The sequence below is a fragment of the Dermacentor silvarum genome, chromosome 5, assembly GCF_013339745.2.
Source record: "Dermacentor silvarum isolate Dsil-2018 chromosome 5, BIME_Dsil_1.4, whole genome shotgun sequence".
NCBI lineage: Eukaryota > Metazoa > Arthropoda > Arachnida > Ixodida > Ixodidae > Dermacentor > Dermacentor silvarum.
In genome coordinates, this window is record NC_051158.1 from 100,214,370 (window position 1) to 100,223,499 (window position 9,130).

A 9,130-nucleotide genomic window follows, 5' to 3' on the forward strand; every position below is an offset into this window, starting at 1 on the left:
TCCGATGGGGTTCCTCCAGCCAGTGAGTGTTTACGTAAATGACGTCACGACTCGTTAGACACTTGTCAAACCGGAGAGAAACCAAGCCGCTTCCTGCGCCGACATTTCGATGGCGTTCAGCGTGTTTACTTCGAGCTGTCGCATTTCAAACGACAGTTGAGCCTCTGGATGTTCATTGATCAAGGCCTTGATGGCTCTGCCGAAGTTGGAAACACCGCTTTTAGCCTCGTTGACGTACTGCATGACGTATGACGCATAGGCGTAAACATGACCTGCAGGTCCATGTTGTAGTTGAGCACAGAAGTTATTCAGGGGTTCAACTGGTTCACCTTAGTCTGGTCTAACCCCCTCTTGAGCAGCAGCGTAGGCCTGGCCAACCTGCTGCGAATCGCGTCCTCGTACTCGTCATACCCACGTATCCTGTGGTGTTCCCACATTATCTCAAACGACGGATACTCCGTAGTGTCCAAAGCCTCGTGTAACGTTTCGTCCTTCTTGAGAAAGCGGTATCGCTTCAACCCGGCGTCGTCGTCGTCGGCGGGTGGCTGCAGCGGAGTGAGTACCTTTGTTCTCAGCATCGGCCAGAACGGAGCGTGAAACCGACACTTCGTCCGTCCGCCCTTTTAACACGTGTGTGTATGTTGGTGTTCCTGGCATTGCGGCCGTTCGAAGGCTTCATGGTCGACACAGTAAGAGTAAGTGTTCGGCCACGGTGTTTGGCATGAAGTCATTCTCGACCTCCTCGTCGGAGGCCTGATTCAACCAGAGAAGCAGATGAGCGTGAGGGCTGCATCGGTGCTGAAACTCAATCCGTTTGAAATTCTCAACCACGTGGTAAGGCTTAAACGGGCTGGGGCGGGAGTTTCGCAGCACCTTCATTATGACTAACCATATGTTCAAAGTATATGGCACAGGTGGCTGGGTCGTTGTTTATCAGCGTGGCTGCATACTGTCGGCTAATTTCACGCTCATCAACCCCCGAATCCACTGGGCCTCACCCGCAGTTTATCGAGCAAGTTAAGCAGCGCTGGCCACTGAACCTCGGAAGCCAACAGTGTTAAGAACACAGTCGACTTACCGAGCTGGCGAGTAATGGCGAACAGCTCGCTCTTTCTCTTGTGCCAGTACTGAACGGTGTTCGGAACTCCCTCCTTCAATCTACTGCTGGACCTTGCTAGGACCTTCAACGTCTTGCCTGGTCAGACGGCGGGTCGTATGGTTCCGATACATCATCTGTGACGAAACCCGATGACGTGACACCTTCATGGTCATGTACAGTACGTGTAACGGCAGAGCGCCTCGTCTGTATTGTCGTCGGATCTCGCTGGAGGCAATTGTGCTTCTTATGCCTGGCGTTATTGTAATTACTTCAGCTTTTCACTTTGTTTAGTTTTCCTTCTGCTGTGTTATCGTACAACGAACAGGCAAGGAAACACAAACATCCGAACTTTTATTTGGTGCAAGTTCAACAAAAGATTGATCCGTTTAGAAGTAGTATTAGTAAGCAGGAATTTTCTTTGATGTTAGTATTTTGTCATACAACCCTTTGCGGAAACGACTGCTGCCATCCTAGAGGGCAGTGACGTGACAACGCTGGAACAGTCATGATGCGCTCGAAGGTCCTCCCATTCTTGTCGAATGCCTGCCCACAGCTCGTCCCCAGTCGTCGGGCGGACAGGTTTTCGCACCATGGCTGCTTTCATGTACCCCCGTATATTTTCGCAGATGTTCATGTCAGCGCCTTTGGCCGGCCAGGAAAGCATGCTGATTCTGAGATTTTCTATATGTTCTTTGACAACTTTTGCCGTGTGAACCGGCACCAGGTTATGTTGAAACATAGTCGGCATCGGGAAAGACGCTGTGGGCGTAGGGCAGCAACACATTGTCCAAAATTTCTGTGCAGTATGGCTGCGATGTAAGGGCACCTTCTATGCGATGCAGAGGCCCGAGACCATGCCTTGACATCGCGCCCCACACGTTCACGCAGTTTCGGCCACTCGGTGCGACTCCCTGCACATTGGCTCTTAACTGCATGGAAATCGTATTTTTGACTATCCTTCGCAAAATCAAACGGGCATTAAGAAAAGTTTCTTACCGTGTGCCTCTGGTTCGCCAAACTCGCATCCGTTGGTCTCGGCGAGTTGTAAAGGTCGACTCATCCGAGATCACTCGGCCCCAGTCATCTGCCATCCATGAGGCGTGTGCTTCGGCAAACTGGAGACGTGACTTGTTCGAAGCAGTGACGACTGGCTTTCGTGCAGCAACAGAATTTCGCAGTCCTGCGCTTCGGAGGCGTCGCCGGACCGTAGCTATGGAAGCGTCCACATCTAGCTGCTCCCGCACTTGCCTCGCGGACTGGAACGGGTTCTCGACGACAGCAGCTACCATAAGCGCGTCTTCATCCTCCGTCGTTGCCTTTGGTCCACGCCTGTGTGGGGCATCAGAGTCGGCCTTCCTTGCTGAATGCATGAATAATCCTGTTGACGGTCTTCAGCGGCCTGTGCACGAGAGCAGCGATGGAGCGCTGTGATTATCCCTTTGCGAATATTGTACGATTTTCCACCTGTCTTCTTCGGGAACGCGGGCCATGCTGAAATTCAGGTGCTGCTTTGGCAGATGCGGTAATGTGCAAGAATATATGCACATTACCGCAAGAATGCGCACCCACAATATATATATATATATATATATATATATATATATACGTGGGTTCGTTCCCCACCTGCGGACAGTTGTTTTTTCATTCATTTTCCATTAATTTATCATTTCTTTAATTCAATTAATAAGTACAAGTAATTTACCCTATGTTGTCCTTGGTGTTATTGTTTGTTGGCTTCTTATGATATGCTTATTAAAAAATCGGGCCCCTCGGTTCCCTTCTCGTTCACTCCATAACGAGGGCTCGAATCCGGCAACAATGATGCCTTCAGGTAGCATATGTGGGTTTATTGACCAGTTGCCATCACCCAAAAAGATCACGTGCTCGTGACGCCTGCGGCAGAAAGGATGTTCCACATCCGCCCTATGGTTTGCGAGTGGTGGCGCTGGCTAACACTCCCAGGGTTACTTCTAGTTGTAAAACGTAAATACCACAGAAAGTGGATGGGAAAACGGTTCCGCGGTAGCTCAATGGTGAGAGCATCGCACGCGTAATGCGGAGATGTGGGTTCGTTCCCCACCTGAGGGCTGTTGTTTTTTCATCCATTTTCATTTTCCATTAATTTATCATTTCTTTAATTCAATTAATAAGTACGAGTAATTTCCCCTACGTTGTCCTTGGTGTTATTGTTTGTTGGCTTCTTATGATGCTTATATATACGCTCCTCAAAGACGGAAGCCGCTTTTTACATACGCCCACGTGTCATGAACATGCGTGGCCTGGCTACAGATCAACAATGATCTTGAGAACGCCCACAAAACATTACATATATTTTCAAGTTGATGCATCGTGGGGAGCGTAATGAGAAGTTCAACATCGTCACCAATCCCGAACCGTACGGCTTACCTTATTGCGGTATGCGCGCAGCAGACGACACGCACTTGCTTGCGTGACGCAATGCGCGCGGCGGGAGAATTTCCGCACGCCGGACACACTGCGCATGAGCTATGCTTCTCGTTGCCGCCGCTGAACCGCGTTGTGAGCTCAGAAGGCCACGCGTTCCCGTGTTCACTCTCAAAAAGATAGCGACTGTACTGCGGCGAGTCTCGAACCACCTCTACCCAGGAGCCAAGCACATCACGCGAAACCACGTTCGACAAGTAACTAGTTTTGGCAAACGTGCCTCTTTTTATGTTTACCACTATCGCCTTGTCCTAACGAGTGGGTGTCAGCATCTGGTCGGTGTCTAGACTGGCACGTTCACCACGGGTCCCTTGATGCCAAACTGTCCGTTTCTCCAGTTCATGGGGCGTCGGATCTGAACGAAGGTGATGCGTGGCGAAATCAAACGTTCCGCCACGTCAACGATACCCGTTACTCACGCTGTAAAGCGGGAACGAACTTCTGCTTCTGTAGAAAGTTCCTACACGTAGCACAAACACTCGCCACGGGTCCTCCTTCCTCACCCCACTCAGGTGCGGCTAAACCAAGTGTTTGACGCATTGCGCTACTCACCGGATTCAAATCTCGCATATGCCAGTCTTTCGCAAGCGTCACACGCAAATTCAAATGGATGATCTGCAACGTCAGTTTGAAACATGCGCGTCGCACTTGAACTTTCAGCCAGCCGAATCACATGGTCCGTCACGCGGCGAGTCTTCACGCCCTCCAACTGCGTTTTATCGGCGGCTAGGCGCGCCGCTCTCCGAGCTCCATCACTCTGCCGTCCCTGTTCGATACGCCGAGCACGTTCTTCTGTCCCCGCAGCTCGTTGCCTCCTCCTGGTTTCATATATGTTGATCCGTAGCCCTGGCACGAGATGCCGAACTAGCGACGAACCATCCTCATCTGGATCCACTCGCCTGGCCGCGTCGTACTTACGACGCTTCTCGAGGGGTACGGCTCGTTCTTCCTCCGTGTCCTCGGCTCGCTGCCTCCTCTTGGTTTCGTTCTGACGATGAAGCCTGGCTTCTTTCAGTCGCTTTGACTCACTTTCCATATCTGCCGACGAATCCCACCGAGCCGCCCTTCTATATGTACGATGCAACGCCGGCTCCTCTGTTGTTGCAACGCTGTTTCACCGGCTCCTCCTCTGACGTCATGCCAGATGGCGCAGCGAGCGGCGCTGCCAGTTGCGGCGGTTGCTAGGCAATGGCTCAGCTCGCGGTGCGGCCACCGGCCACAGCGAAACTAGCGAAACGGCGAGAATACGGCCAATGTAGCTTTCACTTCAAAAGCGTGACGAACGCGCTACGAACGCTGTCGCTTGTGGACGCCGACGCGTCCCGTCCCCCGTAAGTAGCGCCGTTTGCAACTACGGCTCGGACGCTCGATCCCATTGCAGCCGGCCTGACGCGGCCGGCCGGATAACACAGCTTCGCTGTTCGACCATCTTCACGATGTGGAAGGGGTGGTGATTTTTTACTTTGAAACAGTCCTGAAGTTTTTAGCAAACGTAGACACCTTGCATATCATTTGGCCCGGTTATTGTAGCAGTCTCGCCTTGCAGGCTGCAGTGCAAAATGTTGTCACAGTTCTGTCAGTCCTTGAGTGGACCATCTTGAGGCAATAGTGCTTTTGTATACGTTTGGTATATCATCTCTGCCTAACGAAATTTTTAAACTCGTAGCACACATTAGCCATTCTCATGATTTTCACTCATATAGTTCATGCCATTTACAGCGAATTGTGCCGTGGCTGTATAGAGGCCTAGACATCTACCATTCCCCACTCATTTGATCACTTCATACATAATAGGCAATTCATTACCATCTGTTAAGGCGCTCTTTGGCCGTAGCTGGCCCTTGCGCCATTAAGCACCACACATTTACTCCTACCCTTGATTAGCGTTGTATGCTGATTGCGAACAAAAGAAAATGAGCATCTGTGCCAACAAACGCTGACACGCGATCAAATGTAAGAAAAATTTGAGGACGCTCACGCTTCGCCTTTAAGAGTGGAACGCGAAAGCGTTTCGGGCCCCGTTCGCATCGCATTTTTCTTTATGAGCAGGCTTCACTGCACCATCCAACGTGGGAAAGCCAGCTTCCAAAGACCAAGCTTATACCGATCCCTTAATGTCGGCTTCACTTTTAAACGGAAATGCATTGCTTGGAAGACTTTTTTAATGGGCAATATAAAACGTCTTGTATCAATGTGAAGACCCTAGGACCTTTTCTTTTATTACTTTGTTGGCTGTTGTCCCGAGGTGCGCGCGTGTCCAAAACGCACCAGGCATGCGAAGTCCCAGTTTTAACTGCCGAGGATGCAAGCGCCATCTGGATGTTTTAGCAAGTAGCCTACCCGGGCGCGCCGCTGTTTTGTAGAAATTGCTGCAAAGGGTTTTGTTTGAGGTTCCTCGTAACAGGACTGTTTTCTCGTACATTCAAATTACAATCCGACTCTATATGTCTGGAGGTTGTGGTTAAGTTGTACTTTACGATTTTCTGACGGATATTCACTAACGCCTTGCGCCACAGGGAGGGACTGCGCGGTCGGGGTTGTCGGGGATGATTTTCTTGGCCGGGAAAACACGCCGACACCGGGTTTTCTGCGACACAGGGCCCTTAATGCTATCGCGTTAAAATGGATTTCCGGAGACCCTCGTGCGCGACCGCGAAACGCGAGAGCAGCGCCATTGTGAGGGAGGAAGCCGAGAGAGAAGGCAGTGGTGGCAGAAGGAGCAGCCTGTCGTACGATGGGTCCGGGCTACTGGCTGTGCCTGGTGCTCCTGAGCCTAGAGCGCACCCATTGAAGCTGGTGTACGTCTGCAAGGTGTCCAGCAGATCTCAGACCATAGCCTATATGATCCTGGACTTGCCTCCAGGCCTACGTTCTTGCTCCGTCGTGACTCATCGTCTTCGCGCCCGGCTCCAGCTGGGCACATCAGAAGCAGCACTTTCGTCGCCTGCATTATTGCGGTCGTGACCTCCTCCGACACTCCACACCGAACCTTATGGTGGTGTGGATTTTGACTTACGTAGTTTGCAGACTGGGTATGATCGCTATGTTTTGAGGTGTTCCCTATTTATTTTTCTTACAAGTTATGTCATTGAAGTGTTATAAAGTATGGGTCTGTGCGTGCGAAACAGTATATACGCATCGTATTTTTTTACTGAATCGGAATGTATTGACCACGTTCAGAATCTACGACGGTTAAAAGGTCTTCAGTGACAGTACCCCTACGTGGGCTGGACGAAGGGGCAGCGCGCTCAGCCGTAGGGCCGTAATACGACAGAAATGCGGCTTATCACCGACCGCCCATAGTTTACACCGATTGAATAGTTAAAATACGTGGGTGGCAGTAGCAGGCTTTGATGCTTCTGAAGATGTGGCGGAGCAGCTATTGCAGTGTCCCCCGTCATAGTAGTACGTCGGCGGACCGCCAGAATTATCGGAGCATCGAAGCGGCACACATCATTGGCCGTTCTACATACACGATTGGTTAGTTCGAGTATAGTTCCTGGTAATTGTAAACATGGATTCGTGGAGACCAGCTCGACGCAAGTGAGGCTTTATATAGAGCTAATAATTTTACAGTTGCCCTACCGAGCACATTAGACAGCATGTCGACACCGTATCCTATTCTTTGCACCCAGCTCTGCTGCCTGCCGTGGCGGCAGAGCTAACTATGTGCCACTACGGCACATTCGCTGGGCCGCTCGAAACTTCGGGCAGCCGGGCATGCAATACTTTTTCTCTGCTAACTTCTGTGCACAAGACTTCCTTGTCTGTGTTGCGACACCACGGACCCGAGCACATGAGGGTTGGCCCCTCCCGCGTTTAACCGTACGTGGCTTAGCCGTGTCCGGGGAAAGGGGGATCCTGGGGGTTGAGCCGATGCCGGGTGCTTGGACCTTTACGGCCCCCCGGCGGAGGCAACACACCTCTTTGGCCTCTGCTTCACGTAGACGGCACCCCCGGACTGACCCACCCTGGGGAAATCGGTAGTTGCCTTTTCCTGTCTTTTTCTCTCTCTGCAATCTTCGTCTTTCCTTCTCACTTTCAATCTTTCCTGTCACCTCCTCACTACTTTTACTTCCGGTATTCTTGGCAGCGAGGGTTAACCTTGTGTGGTACGACCAACCTTGGCTGTACATATTTGGTTATAGCGGCAACGTACAGTTGGCGACCGCGGTTTTTTTTTTATATAAGACCTGCGGCGTCCCCTTGTTGGGCTCCACGGTGGGTGGCTGGCGTTGCTGCCGAAACCTGACTACTTTCTATGGAGAATTGTTTCCCCAAACTCCCTGATCGCCCTCATAAGCGAGGGCGCACCGAAGTATTCCAGTTTTATGGCCTTCAACGTGAAAACTTTCCAAAGTATCATGTGATACATTCAGAAAAACCAGAAAAGAACGTCAGAGTCATCTCACGTTTCCTTGTAGCGAAATGTCTGTGCGATTCTATAGGCCCCGGTTACAAGGCCACGAAGCTAGCTAGTGGTGACCTCCTTTTGGAAGTGCATGATAAGAAGCAATATGAAAAGCTACAGAACCTTGTCTCTTTTGGGAACATTCCAGTGACCGTGACCCTACACCGAACTATGAACACTATCCGCGGCGTTATTTCAGATGAAGACATGATGGAGCTAACCGAGGCCGAACTTTTAGAAGGATGCAAAGAGCAAAATGTGATCAATGTGAAACGGATTACGATAAGACGCGATGGGAAAGAAATTCAAACAAAGCATCTTATTGTCACCTTCGGCTCAAGCGTCCTCCCCGAGACAATCGAGGCAGGATATGTCAAGCTCCAGGTCAAACCGTACATACCGAACCCTCTGCGATGCTTTAAGTGCCAGCGATTCGGGCACAGCTCGCAGAACTGCCGAGGTCGGCAAACTTGTGCAAAATGCAGTGCTACTGAACACCTCGCCGAGTCATGTGAAAACACCCTCCACTGTGTGAACTGTGATGGAGAGCACGTCGCGTACTCGCGGTCGTGCCCATCATGGAAAAAAGAAAAAGAAACCGTAACCATGAAAGTGAAAGAGAATATTTCATTTAAAGAAGCACGCAGGCGGGTATCCGACCTGCCAAAGAACAGCTTTGCCGAAGTGGCGCGTCAGGGGGCAGCGCCACAACGGCTCCCGGCGGCCGTCCGGCCCACGCAGAGTGAGCCGGCGGTGATGCCACCTGCCCCCTTGGCGGCTGCAGCCAGCGCTGCTCCGCCGCCTCAGAAGAAGGGGCCATCGACCTCTGGGCTGATGGCCTCAAGGGTATCGTCTCTTGAGACGAAGCCCTCTCGTCAAACTCAGCGCTCGCAAGAGCGTACGTCCAGCGGCTCGCAAGAGGCGATGGACGTAACACCGGACCGTGACGGCGCATCCAGCGCCTAAGGAGCGGCGCGATTCTATCGACCGCTCTAAATAAGACAAACTTCGTGTCATGGCGCCTGGGAAAGGCCCCATGAGCTAATTTTCGTCTCTCCAATGCACAGCACAATTAACACGTTTCTTATTATGCAAACACAAATACTCCAATGGAACGTTAGAGGACTTCTCCATAACCTAGACGATATCAAAGAACT